We start from the raw sequence: 14,568 nt of genomic DNA, 5'->3' as shown, positions 1-14,568 counted from the left end.
TGTAATGAGATCAGTCTTTGCTAGAAAGAGAAGAAATTGGTGATAATTGTCATGAAGATGGCTGCATGCGAGAAGGAGAGAGGAGGAGGAGGAGGGATGATGATAATAATAATAATAATAATAATAATGATGACAGTTGTGATACTCAGTTTTTTCTTTTCTTTTTCTCATTCTTTTGCTTTTCTCTCTTCTTCTCTCATCTTTCCCTTTTCCCATTTTTTCCATTTCTCCCTCTCTCTCTCTCCCTCCCTCTCTCCCCCTCTCTCTCTCCCTCCCTCTCTCCCTCTCTCTCTCCCTCTCTCTCTCTGCATCTTGATCTGCTTTTCTTCTTTCTTCTCTTTCTCAGTTCTGTTTCCACTCCTCTTCCTTCTCTTTCTCACTCCTTGTCTCTTTTCATCCCTCATCATCATCCGTGATGTTCCCATCCTCTCCAACCCACCCAACAATCTGCTTTTGTTTCTCCGTCTTTCCTTCCTTCCTTCCTTCTGTTTCGTTGTCTACGAGTTTTGTAATTAAGGACAGGATTAGTCGAGAGGAAGACACCACAAACTATTTCTAACCACCACCACCACCACCACCATCACTGTTATCGCCACCACCACCACCACTATCACCACAGCTAGCCCAACCATTGCCTCCACCACCACCGCCACCACCCTCCTCATCCTCTCGTCAATCTATATTACTTTGGCAATGAACAAACAGGTAAGATCTAAAAACAGACATCTACACTGACTGGATGTTGCTAAGAAAAGCATCCTTGACAACGACAGCCACAACAACAACAACATAGAACTAGCTTCAATTTGATTGTGTGGCTGAAACTAATGGAACTGTGATTCCAGAACGGAACTGGTTTCCACTCGATGTTCTCTGAAGATGAAATGTTTCGTGGGTTTCCTTTTAAAAAAGATTAGGGATTTCTGTGTCTGTGTGATGCCTTATTCACTTAGGTTTCATTATTTCATACTTGATTTTTTAACTGAAAAAACCCCAAAAAACTGGGGTGTGACTTACACCCAAGGCACAAGCAAAACGAGAAAAGGAAAAGGATTTAGTAGCAAGGTTTAACACTGAATCCCAAGTGCAACTCCTACACAAAGGATAGGGGCCTTGCCCTTCTTTCAATGAGCGATCCGTTAATAAGGTCATTTTGATGTAATTTTGAGCAGAACACATCTGTTGCCATCTGTCTTTCAAGACTTGGTACCTCATCTTTTGGCAATTGTAATGACCACCAGTGGTATGGTGTTGTGGTTAAGAAGTTTGCTTGTGGCTTCAGGTTCAGTCCCGATGGGAAATCCATGGGGCAAGTGTCTTCTGCTATTTGATTCATACAAACATGGGAAAGTAGACAATAAATTGATGATGGTGATGATGATGATGATGATGTTGACAGGAAACTTTTTTTTTGCCAGGAAAGACTTTGTCTCTCTCTCTCTCTCTCTCTCTCTCTCTCTCTCTCTCTCTCTCTCTCTCTCTCTCTCTCTCTCTCTCTCTCTCTCTCTCTCTCTCTCTCTCTCTCTCTCTCTCTCTCTCTCTCTCTCTCTCTCACAACATTCTACAGGTCAGATGTTGAGCTGAAGTAGCTTAGAGGAATTTCTCACCTGAGAATGGGTCTGCTGGCTTTCAGAAGATCTTGTGCCACGTTAGCGACATTCTTTAATGCTTGGATTATTTTGTTTCAATCATTAGATTGTGGTTATGCTAGGGTCTTGAAGAGTTTTGAAGGCTATGCTGCAATACCAACAGGTATTAGACTATGTCATAAAATAAGGAAACTTTTGTGGATTCAGAATTGAAAGTATTTACATCAAGAATTTTTTTTCTTCTAAAGATAGAAATATTTACAAATTCTGACAAATTTCATGTATATTTATAGAGGTTTGAATGTGTGTGTGTGTGTAGGTTTGAATGTGTGTGAGTGGGATCTGTTGCTGTTCTGTGTGTGTGTGTGTGTGTATTGAGTGTAATCTTTTGAAAGATAAATGTAAAAGAGAGGGACAATCAGTTGATATAGTCCGTGTGTGTGTGTGTGTTGCTAATCTATTGATCCCCCCCCCTTCATCTTGTTCTTTACTCTTTCTTTCTCCCTCATTAAATGGATTGATTCTCTTTTATCACTCTCTGACTTTTCTTCTAGAAACCCTAAAGCTTACATCATTTCTCTCTCTTTCTCTCTCTCTCTTTCTCTCTCTCTCTCTCCTCCCCTTTCTTTGAAGCATTCCCATCCTTTTTGTCTGCGACTCCAGATTGTGCCATCCTTCCCCCCATTCCCAATTATAAACTTTCAAAATTCCTTTCTGCTGATATATATCTTTAATTACGATACAGGTGTGTGTGTGTTTATATATCATAGCTGTATATAGATGTGTACATACACCTGCATATAAACAGACACCTTCATCAGCCTCAATTTACCTCGCTTTTTCAATGTTTTTGCATGAGCTCGGCAGCTCTTCTCCAGTTCCTCACCAGCTTCACACTTGCTATGGTCCCTTCTTATTTCTGTGATGATGTTCAACCTTCATCTCTTTTTCTCGCATCATTTTCAAACGACCTCCCCTGCAACATGTTCCTCCTCTCATCTTTTATTACACCATCATCCAACTATCATCTACCCTAACACATGTCTGTAACTGTACAGTCTCTCATCTCTTAAACACTACACCTGATTCCTCTTGTTCCCAGGTTTTCTCTCGGTTCATTTCTGTGCCAATATTCCTATTAACATCTAACAATGGAGCCTGTCCACCACATTTCTTCCCACCTTACACACATTTTTTTTTCAATGCACACCCATGCACTATCATAACATTTGCCCTTAAAAGAAGAATTTCTTTGTTGCCAGCAGAGGGGGGTGGGAAACTCCCTCTAAGCTTTTTAATCTTTCAGAAAACCAACATTCAATGCTCTTTAGGTTACCTAAATAATAACAGAAGCTATAAAATCCCTCTAGGAAGAGTTTCTGTTTCAACAGGCTTCATTTCAGAGAAGCCCTAACTGCTGTCCACCCTCTCAGTAACTGTTGTCCTTTTTGGTAAGCCAGCCTGTGACCCACATAGGTCTTTGTTCTGCCATTGGGGACTTTGGCATCAAGGTTGTAGTGATAGTACTTTTCACTGAGCAATGTACAATATATAGCCTCTCCCACCATTCACTGGTCCTCTCACCCCCAAGCTATTGGTCATGTCCAGGGAAAAACCTGAAGTTCTGAATTAGTAGCAAAACTTGTCTCATATAAAACCCTCACAAGGAGAGCCTGTTCCCACTGATCTGGGGCAGATCTAGAGGCCCAGACAGTGATATGTTGATGACCTGCAGTTTTATAGACAATATACTTTACTGCTTGAGAGAATATTCGATGCATTTTGTCATATTAAACATTAAAAGAATGCATTTCATTCTCTTTACATTATTATTGTATAATGATATCATCATTATTCTAATGTTTTCCCTTCCATGCTTGCATGAGTCAGACGAAATTTGTTTGGGCAAATTTTTCCTGCAGCCAGATGCTCTTCCTGTCACTAACCTTCCCCGTTTCCAAGCCACAAAATATTTCCCCACATCCAGACATCTTTTCATGCTAAACTGGAAATGAATGACAGATCTTGTAGGGTTGTTGGACAACAACCACATGATGCCAACACACACACACACACATGCACACATACAAATGTGTGTGTGTGTGTGTGTGTGTGTGTGTGTGTGTGTGTGTAAACACTCGGTGGGCTTCTTTCCTCTTTTCCATCCATTAAATTCACAGAAGGTTTTGGTTTGTTCAGGGTTAAAATGGAAGACAGTTATCCCCAATGCCACAGAGCTGGGAAGTGAACTTCTTCACTACATCACCATCTCACCCCCCCCCCTGCATCTATGTGTGTGTGTGTTTACACACACACACAAACACACACACAATCTATACAAAAATTTAAGGACATGGCTGCTGGTGTGTATGTGACACAGAAATAATACGTGACTAGGTTGATGTTAGTTTGTGTGTGTGTGTGTGTGTGTGTGTGTGTGGTTCTATACATTCTCTTATAATCCATATATATGTGTGTCTGTTTCACACACACAAACACACACACACACACACACACGCGTCTGCTTGTGTGTCACATGGTTGTCCTACATTCTTTGCTAACGAGTAATGAGATATCCCTACAATATTTCACACTCTTCAATATCAGTTCACTTATGTATGTCTCCAGTCCTGCTGTTACCGTCAGCTTCTGTGGACACACCCATCCCCACTGGCTTCATTTAGAACAATTCCTCAACATGCCCCACCCCCCACTTTTTGTGCCCTCACCCCACCCACATTCCATCCCGTGGTCGAATAAGTTTGTTTGCTTCTAATTCTGTTACGTTTTGGATATGTGGTTGAGGTGTTAGTCTTTATAGAAGTTGAAACCAAGTGGCAAATAAATAATCAACAATGTTCTAGACATGACAGCCATATCTTAATTAGTCTCCAATCAATTCATCCCCAGGAAAAATGGAAGACTGATTCAGTTTGGCACCAGTGATGTCACAACTTATTTCTACAGTTGACTGAACTGGAACAAAGTAAGAGAGTATCTTGCATCAGAACACAGACAGCATGACTCAGGAATTGAACTCACAACCTCATGATTGGAAGCCAGACACTCTTACCACTAAGCCTTCTTATATATATCTATATATATATATATATATATATGTATGTACTAGCATTGATGCTGTCCTTTGGGTGGCATTCAGGTTAGCTCCTGCAAAGAGCAACTTTGAGGCCTTCAGCCCCACTATCCGATTTAGTCACCAATGCCATGTATTTAGTTTAAAATGCAGTAAAAATAGTGGGGTCAGTGAGGCCCCAATTAGGCAGCCCTTAAAAACATAGACCCCCTTAGGACAGTCCCTGTGATTAGGGGAGTTGCTGCTTTGAGCTTTGTTGTCCTTGCACCGACAGTCTAGGAGAAGTTAACGAACATAAAAACATAATGGACGAAGAAACATCACTGAAATTTCTAATAGGATCAGATTATATTTTGATTGGCAAAGATTAGAAAAGTTATTGAAAGGCCAAAAGTTTTGTGAATCGCATTTAGCATGAAACAGTTTGGAAATAATTTTACAAGTAACTTTGTCATTGGCTCACTTTCCTAACTTTTCTGCTGTTTGTGTGTTTGTTGTTTGCACCATACACATCTTGTATATATATATATATATATATATATATATATATATATATATATCATAATCATCATCACCATCATTTAACATCTGCTCTCAATGCTGGCATGGGTTAGATGGTTTGACTGTAGCTGATAAGCTGAGGGGCTACACCAGACTCCAGTCTGATTTGGTATGGTTTCTATGGCTGGATGCCCTTCCTAAAACCAACCATTCCAGGAGTGTAATGGGTGCTTTTATGTGCCACCGGCATGGGTGCCATTTACATAACACCGGCAACAACCCTGACTCCAATTCATGGGTGGATTCCATTTCGATGGCACTGGCAGTGAACGACCACAACTCTGATGCAAGGGTGCTGTTTACATGGCACCACCAATCACCACAATTCCTGCCTTCCTATATATATATATATATATATATATATATTGCTTCAGTCATTAGACTGCATCCATGCTGGGATTCTGTCTCGAAGTTTTAGTTGAGTAAATCAAGCCCAGACTTATTTCTTTTTTAAGCTTAGTACTTCTGTCAGTCTCTTTTGTCAAACTGCTAAGTTACTCTGATGTAAACACATTAGCAATGGTCATCAAGCGTGGTGGGAGACAAACACATACACACACACATTATACCACAGGCTTCTTTCAGTTTCCATCTACCAAATCTACCCGCAAGGCTTTGGTTGGCCTTGGCTATAGTAGAAGACACTTGCCCAATGTGTAATGCGGTGGGACTGAACCAGGGACCATGTGGCTTGGAAGCAGACTTCTTACCACTCAGCCCAACTCTGCCTCCCAACTTATAGATTGGCTTCAGATTTTGGCGCAATTCCAGTAATTTCCGGTGAGAGGGTCAGTCAGGTATTTCACCCCCACCCCCCGTGCTCAAATGGCACTTATTTTATCAATTCTGAAAGGATGAAAGGCAAAGAAGACTTTGTCAGAATTTGATCTCAGAGTGTAAAGACAGACGGAACGCTTGCTCTGTTACCATTTCTGCCAGTTGACTTACCTTATATAAACTAATAGATTAAAAAACAGGTAGGCATTGTATGAATGTGTGTGTATATATACACATACACACACACATGCAGACACACACACAAATGAAAATATGTGTGCATATACACTTGCACACACACCCACACCCACACACATACACACGGACATACACACGCACGCACAAATCCAAATGTGTGTCTACTTGTTGAAAGAAATGTTTGTCAGAGTTTGTTTAGAAATGTATTCCTGAAATTGTTGGAGGAGAAGGAGGAGGTAGTGATTCTGTTGCCACTCCAATCATCATCATCATCATCATGACCGTAATTCTTTGCTCCATTTTGCCCATATATAATTACTAGTTGTGTTCATATTGGCTCTCAATGATCAAAAACCATTTCAATCCATGTCACCAATTTGTGGGGGGAGGGGGATTTGTCTTACTTCCTCTCTCCCCCCCTCTTTCCCTCCCTCTACTCCATCATTATTCCCCCCCTCCCTCTTTATATTTGTTTGGCAATTACAAAATAAACACTGGGCCTCCAGCAATTGGTGTTATTTGATCTTGTAACCAACCAACCAACAAACCAACCAGTTTCGTCTCTCCCCCCCACCCCGCCCCAAGCCTTTACAATGGTTTACATCAAGGTTCCCTATTTGTCCCATATTTTGTTGCCTTTTTCATATATGGGGGTGTTTGTATTTATTTTATGATTATTGGATATCTTTTTCGTTACCATTTTATGTGACTTCTTAATTTTCCTTTTGTTGTAATTTGTTTTATCTTTAAGACTTGTTGATATCCCCCCTCCACTCCCCACCCCCTTCTTTCATCCTTATTTTAACTTCCTCTTCTCTTCCTTTATCTCTCCCTCTCTACCTTTTCCGCTTTTCTCTATGCCGTGTTATTAACACAAATTCAAATTCCCAAACATTGTAAAATCTATAATTGTGGACAACAAATCAAAGCCCACCCCCTCACACACACACACACGCATACTCTTATACAAATGTGTGTGAGTAGGAGAAAGAGAGACTCTAATGAACCGTAGTGAGCCACGAGGAATTTTGAATGAATTTAAATTCCAAGAAAGAAACACCAACTACACACTGTAAAGTGGTTGGCATTAGGAAGGACATCAAACTGTGGAAACCAAGCCAAAGCTGATTTGGAGCACGATGCCACACTGTGGCTCACTGGACCCTGACAGCTTGGAAAACAGACACTAATGAGGATTAGTTTGTGTATATACACACATCACACCTATGTAGGTATATATGCATATATATATGAATATGTTTGTTTACACATGTATGTGTATGGATGTATATATGTGTGTGTATATATATATATATACACACACACACACACACACACATGTATATATAAATATATATATATATATATATATATTTACGTGCCACTGGCACGTAAAAAGCACCATCCGATCGTGGACATTTGCCAGCCTCGTCTGGCACCTGTGCAGGTGGCACATAAAAAGCACCCACTACACTCACGGAGTGGTTGGCGTTAGGAAGGGCATCCAGCCATAGAAACATTGCCAGATCAGACTGGGCCTGATGCAGCCTTCTGGCTTCACAGACCCCAGTTGAACCGTCCAACCCATGCTAGCATGGAAAGAGGATGCTAAATGATAATGATGATATATATATATATATATATATATATATATATGCACACACACACACATGTATACATAAATATATATACACAAACAAGGTACAGTGAATAAACCATCATCTAAATTACGCAAAAATGAAGATAACACTGACATCTCATTTTAACAGATATATTTACCCAAATTACATAAAAATATCTTGAAATACTAAAGAGCAAATCTATTCAATAAAATCGCAATTGGCTTCAACCGCGGCCCCCAGATGACTTCGGAATCTCCTTCAACTCTTCTGGACAATCTCCTTGATTAAGTTGGTGAATGCTGCCATAATCCTTGCCTTCAGTTCATCTTTGGTGTTACAAGGAGTTTTGTTGGTGTCTCGCTCAATTGCTCCCTACACATAATAATCAAGGGGGTTGCAGCCTTGGAAGTTAGGTGACCAGAGGAGTTGGAGGTGATGACCTCGCAAAGATTGTCGGACAAATATGACTGGGTTCTGCTTGTGTGGCATGGTGCAGAGTCCTGTTGCCAGACATAGGGGCTTCCAGCAACCACTCTCTTGACCCAGGACAGCACTACCCCCTCCAGGCACTTGATAGAGGCCTCCGTGTTGAGTCTAAGGCCACATGAGGAGATGAATGGAAGCATAACGTCCCCATCACTAGTGATCACTTCAAGCACCATAATGTTGACTGCATATTTGACTTTTATCACTCTTGGTACATGTTCTTAGATTGCACTGTCCTCAGATTGACACCCAAACACTCTGAAATATTTGTATTGGAGCTTCCAGCACAAATGCCAAGCAGTACAGCATGTCGTTTCCAAATTTCTGGCTGAGTGACTTGCGTCATGGTGCTGTTTTTCTCACAATCAGTGCCCAACTGACCCTACTGCGCACACATGAAATTAAAAATATAAAATGGCAACAATTTACCCATCGTACCCTGTGTGTGTAGATATACATGCATAGGCCATACATACATACCAGCCTGGAAAACGGATGTTAAATGATGATGATGATGATATATAATCCTTTCATGTCTGTTTTCCCTGCAGGCATTGGTTGCTTGGTTCAACAAGAACTGGCAAACCATAGGAGTGCACCAAACTCTGTCTGCTGCAGTATAATTTTTGTGGCTGGGTGTACGTAGGTGGTTTTATGTGGCAACAGCACCATTAGGGTCACCAAATAAATTACAAGACCCCTCAGTTGAGGTGAGAGTAGTATTGAGGGTGAGTAATAGGTGTGTTGCAGTAGAGGAGAAGCATGGCTATTTCAGGTGAAAGGAGAGAGAGGGAAAAGATGTGATGGGTAAGGGTGTGGGGATGTATATGTAGTGAAGTGGAGCAAGGATTGGAGAGGGTGAGGCAGTAGGTGGGTAAGTTTGTGAGATTGGGAAAAGAGAGTGAGAAATGGAGTGGGGCAATGCAGGTGGAGGGAGATATTAGAAGAGATTCAACAGGGACATATGGGGGTGGGATACAATAGGGGATGAGCACAAGGGGGAAGATGGGACGAGGAACAGATTGTTCGTGTGGGGTGGGGGGCATGGTCATCAAGATGAATTTTCTCAAACTCAGCAAATCTGCCAATTGTCTGAGTCCTTTGTGAGGCTCAACATCTGAAGATGCTTCCTTACCTCTTTGTCCTATGTCTTCCTGGGTTCCATCCATTTCTATGCAGCTCTCCTCAGCCATACCAGTGCAGTCTTCTCTCTTTCACACCACAACTGATTCGTTTTATGCCTAACCTCTCTCTCTCTCTCTTTGCACTTATATTCACATCCAGCAGCAGAACATACTGACTTCATTTCTTTCAGACCTTTTTAAAATTCCTCTCTTATGGCCTCGTAAACAACAAGGGGATCAAGAACCAGTCCTTGGTGGTGAGCTACCTCTACACTAAATACCTTACTATACCCATTGCTGACTGCATCTCTGGACATGGCTTGGGCAGTTCTCCCCCAGCTACTGACCAACCCTAGCTTCTGCATTGACCCCCAGATGAGGGTGCAAGGGACCCTGTCAAAAGCTTTAAGACAATTATTGTAATATACAAAACAAATAGTAAATTTGCATCAGAGACTCTGAGAGAGTGGTCATTGATTATTTCTTAATGATTACTGTTGATAGGTAAGACATACCACCTGTCTCACCTCTCCTTCCCTCTCTCTCCCCCTCTCTCTCTCCCTCTCTCTCTCCCACTCTCTCTCTCTCTCTCTCTCCCCCTCTCTCTCTTATATTAGCTTCTTTATCTCAATATGTTGCTCTTAACTACTTCCATCGATTTTCTAACGATGCTCATTTCTGTCCTTCTCAGGACTGAAGTTTTTTTACAGTAAAATCTTCTCAGACTTGGCAGTGGGAGGGACGGATCATTGGCTGGAGGCTGTTGTTGTTATTTAACCCTAGGTAAGCCCTGATCAAGAGCAGACCTATGATCAGTGCTGTTCCAAACTGTGATCATTGTGTCATTTTGTATGTCAGTCCCTAATTTATCCAAAAGTAAATTTGGTTGCTATTTCTTGCAGATTCGGTGACCCTATAGAGGTACTCTTGTTTGTTTTGTTGGTTAGGATCAGATGAGCCCTAACTAGCTGATGTATGATGAAAGGATTTCCACTTGTGACCATCATGTCCTATTTTACTGGTGTAGGACTAGATTATCAGTCAAGCTCTTGTGTAAATATTATTATCTATGTTTTACGTCCACTTTCCATGCTGGCATGGGTTGGGAGGTAATACAAATTTATTTCTTTTGAGCGACCACAGAGTCTCTCATGTTGACTGAATGTTGTTGTTTAGCCCAAGGTAAGTCCTGACCTATGATCAAAGACATTCTAACCATGTCCTTACTGTATTATTTGTCTGGCCTTCTCGGAATTGCTTCCAGTCATTTGGGTGCCATTTCTCCCCCTGTAATCTCTCCCTCCCTACATGCTGGGGCTGAGACTGAAACCCTGTGGGTGGGAAGCAGACTACTTAACACAGCTAGGTCCCTGATGAAAATTTGCCACCAGCCTTCAGCCTCAATTAGAGACAATTGTTGTTAATAATAATAATCATAATCCTTTAGTGAAGGCGCATGGCTCAGTGGTTAGAGCGTCGAGCTTACGATCGTGAGGTTGTGAGCTCGAATCCCGGGTTGGGCTGCGTGTTGTGTTCTTGAGCAAAACACTTTATTTCACGTTACTCCAGTTCACTCAGCTGTAGAAATGAGTTGCGACGTCACTGGTGCCAAGCTGTATCGGCCCTTGTCTTTCCCTTGGACAACACTGGTGGCGTGGAGAGGGGAGGCTGGTATGCATGGGCGACTGCTGGTCTTCCATAAACAACCTTGCCCGGACTTGTGTCTAGGAGGGTAACTTTCTAGGTGCAATCCCATGGTCATTCATGACCGAAGGGGGTCTTTGCCCTTTAATCCTTTAGGGCAGCAAGCTAGCAGAATCGTTAGCATGTCAGACGAAATGCTTTGTGCTATTTCGTCTGACATTTATGTTTTGAGTTCAAATTCCGCCGAGGTCAACTTTACCTTTCATCCTTTCGGGGTTGATTAAATAAGTACCAGTGATGCACTGGGGTCTATGTAATCGACTTCATCCTTTGTCTGTCCTTGTTTGTCCCTTCTATGTTTAGCCCCAGTGGGCAATAAAGGAATAAATAATAATAATCTTTTCCACTGTAGACACAAGGCCAGTATTTTCAGGGGAGGGAAGGGGGGCAAAGTCGATTACATCGACCCCAATACTTAACTGATACTTATTTTGTTGACCCTGAAAGGATGAAAGGCAAAGTCAACCCTGGCAGTATTTGAACTCAGAACGTAAAGAAAGATGGGATGCCGCTAAGCAGTTTGCCCAGCTCACCATCTTAATAATGATTAATAATAATAATAATAATTTCCTTTATTAGCCCCAGGGACATAGATGACAAGATCACAAGGACAGGCAACAATCTGGTGATTGACATAAAGCATAATAATGATAATAATGTTTGCACACCAAATGAAAATGATTTGTGTTATTTCTTGTGAATCTTTATGTTCTGAGTTCAAATTCTGCTGGGGTTGATTTTGCCTTTCATTCTTTTGTAGTCAGTGAAATAAGCACCAGTTGAACTCTGGGGAAGACTGTAATCGGCTACCCCCCCCCCCCCGAAATTTCAGGCCTGGTGCTTATAAGTAGAAAGGATTTATAAGAATAATAACAATAACGATAATAGTTAAATGGCCTGAGTGGAAAGGTGTGTTCTGAGCATGCACCTGTTGATTGAAGACCAACTAGGAGAAGGTACTCCCTGTTATTTTATTGTTTTTACCTGCATTTTTATGTAATCTTACACTGTGTCGTCCTCCTTGTTGGTTGTTAATAAAGGAAACATTGATGATAATAATTGTTTCAAAATTTGGCACAAGGTCAGTAGTTTTGAGGGGTGGGGCAAATTGATCCCATTGACTCCAGTTCTTGACTGGTTTCTTTTTTCTTTTTTTCAACCCTGAAAGGACGAAGAGCAAAATTGATGTTGATGGGATTTGAACTCAGAACAAATGCTTCTCAGCATACAAAACAATTCTGCCAACTCACTGCCTTAATAAGAATGGTTTCAAATTTTGGCACAAAGCCAGCAATTTTGGGAGAAGGGATGAGTCAATCACATCAGCCCCAGTACACAACTGGTACTTTTTCTGTTGACCTTGAAAGGATGAAAGGCAAAGTCGACCTTGGTGGGAATTGAACTCAGGACATAAAGACAGACAAAATGCCACCAAGCAATTTGCCTACCAGGCTAATGATTCTGCTAGTTCACTACCTTAACTGCTTTAATTAAGAAGAATTATTCGCAATTTCAGCCCAAGAGGCAGCAACTTTGAGGGGAGGACATTAGTTGAACTCATTGACCACCCCCCAACTACTTGGCTCATATTTTCTTTTATTGGCCCCCACCTCCACCAATTTCCCCAGAAGGATGGAAAGCAAAGTTGACCTCAGTGGGATACGAATTCAGAATGGATTTAGCCAGAATCTGTAGCACAAAGCATTGATTCTGTCCCTTTGTGGCCTTCAGTAATGATGAGGATGATGATGATGATGATAGTTTACAAAGAGGATGTCTAACAGGCCATAGGCAAAGTGATATCTCACTGTGTGTGTGTGTGTGTGTGTGTGTGGCACCTGACAGATTTATAGCAGATTTATGGGCAAAATGTTTAATGATTGTTGTAGGGTGAGGGGTGGAGAATAATTAGCACAAAAAAAAATCTGAAAATAAAAATTAACAAATACAAAAACAAGAGAAAAGGGCAAATATTTACTTACTGTGGGGGAATTCCTTCCAATTTCTCTCTGTTTGTCTGTCTATCATTCTATCTTTCACTTCTTCTGTGACTTCCTTATTATTCTTTGGCAGAAAGAAGGTAGTGGAAGTTTGAAAAATGGTAAAGTCTTTGGTATCGACTGTTCAATTAGTTGTTTACCACAAATCATAGTTTTCCTTGTTGTTCCTTCAAACATTTCCATAGAAATTCTTCAAGTTTATTCAGTTCATATATAGGAGGGCGGGGACAGGGGAGCAGTAATTTTTTTTTTTAACTTTCAAAAATTGTACAGCCATCATCATCATCATTGTTTTTGTCCACCCCCTCCACTCCCCAGCTAAGTGTGTGTGTCTGTGTGTCCATCTCACAAAGTCTGAGATCAGGTTTCGTGGACCATCATACTTATCATTCTATGTTCTCTTAAAATATGAATTTCATTCTGATTTTGGGTCTAACTCTGAAAGTCTGCTTCTTTTTTTCTCTTTTCTTAAAAACAAAAACAAATTACAAGTTACCATCCTTCCCTACAGTTTCCTGTATTCTTTTACCACACACACACACACACACACACACATTCTTACACTTTCTCTCACAAACATATTTTCACACCCTTCTTTTCTTACATACACACTCTCAAATACTCAAAAATGCATATTCTTAAATATATAGCCGTGTGTGTGTGTGAATCTGAACCTATGAGACCTGTCACTCACTTTTAGATTCATGTTACACTGAACACGTTCCCGTACACACACACACACACACACACACACACACACACATGCATGTGCCTGCACGCATTCATGCCTACATGTCTGGCTGTGTACTTTTACAAACAGGTTTCAATTTCTTTTAATGTAGAACTCTCTATCTATCAGTGGGTGGCAACGACTGGATTCTTTATTCAAAGATCAGTCAGTGGCAGAAGCAGTTCTCTCTCTTTTTCCCCATCATCTGCCTGTCTCTTAAAACGCACACACACACACACAGTTACTGGTGCTTGTGGATGCTGAATGCTGAGCAGCTTCTTGTCCTTCTGCTCCGAACCACACCCAGTCAGTCAAAGCTCTCCCACCCACCACCACCACCACTACTACTACTACTAGAAATGTCTTGGAGTTGGCAGTCAAGCAAGCAAGCAGGAGGAAGCAGTCTTATTTAACCGATGCACACACAGGAGACCCCTAGCGTTACATCACTACAAAATTCTCTTCATTGCACAGTGAAATATACTCAACCCAAACAGTAATCCCTCTCTCTCTCTCTTTCTTTCTCTCTCTCTCTCCCCCTTTTCTCTCCCTGTGTGTATATATGTGTATATATATATTTTCCTCTCTCAGTCACCTATCATTTCCCCTACCCCCCATAATATACCTCACCCACACCCTCATATATTCCCCGTGTCACACTGGGCCCTCATTTCTCTCTTTCT

General features: G+C 41.3%; 2 protein-coding genes across 4 annotated transcripts in view; one reads left to right on the top strand and one right to left on the bottom strand.

The window, feature by feature from the left end:
* The window catches only part of LOC118767062, an 89,845-nt gene extending 75,668 nt beyond the window's left edge, over positions 1–14,177 (bottom strand). The window contains exon 1 of the mRNA XM_036511061.1: positions 13,138–14,177. The gene's annotated coding sequence lies outside the window, so the exon portion shown is untranslated. The remainder of the gene's footprint in view (positions 1–13,137) is intronic.
* Positions 1–14,568, top strand: part of LOC115221334 (H(+)/Cl(-) exchange transporter 5) — a 180,178-nt gene that overhangs the window by 67,837 nt on the left and 97,773 nt on the right. The gene's annotated exons all lie outside the window — the stretch shown is intronic.

Source organism: Octopus sinensis, linkage group LG18 (genome assembly GCF_006345805.1).
Source record: "Octopus sinensis linkage group LG18, ASM634580v1, whole genome shotgun sequence".
NCBI lineage: Eukaryota > Metazoa > Mollusca > Cephalopoda > Octopoda > Octopodidae > Octopus > Octopus sinensis.
The sequence above is the reverse complement of the archived record's forward strand: the minus strand, read 5'-3'. Positions and strand labels throughout refer to the sequence as shown.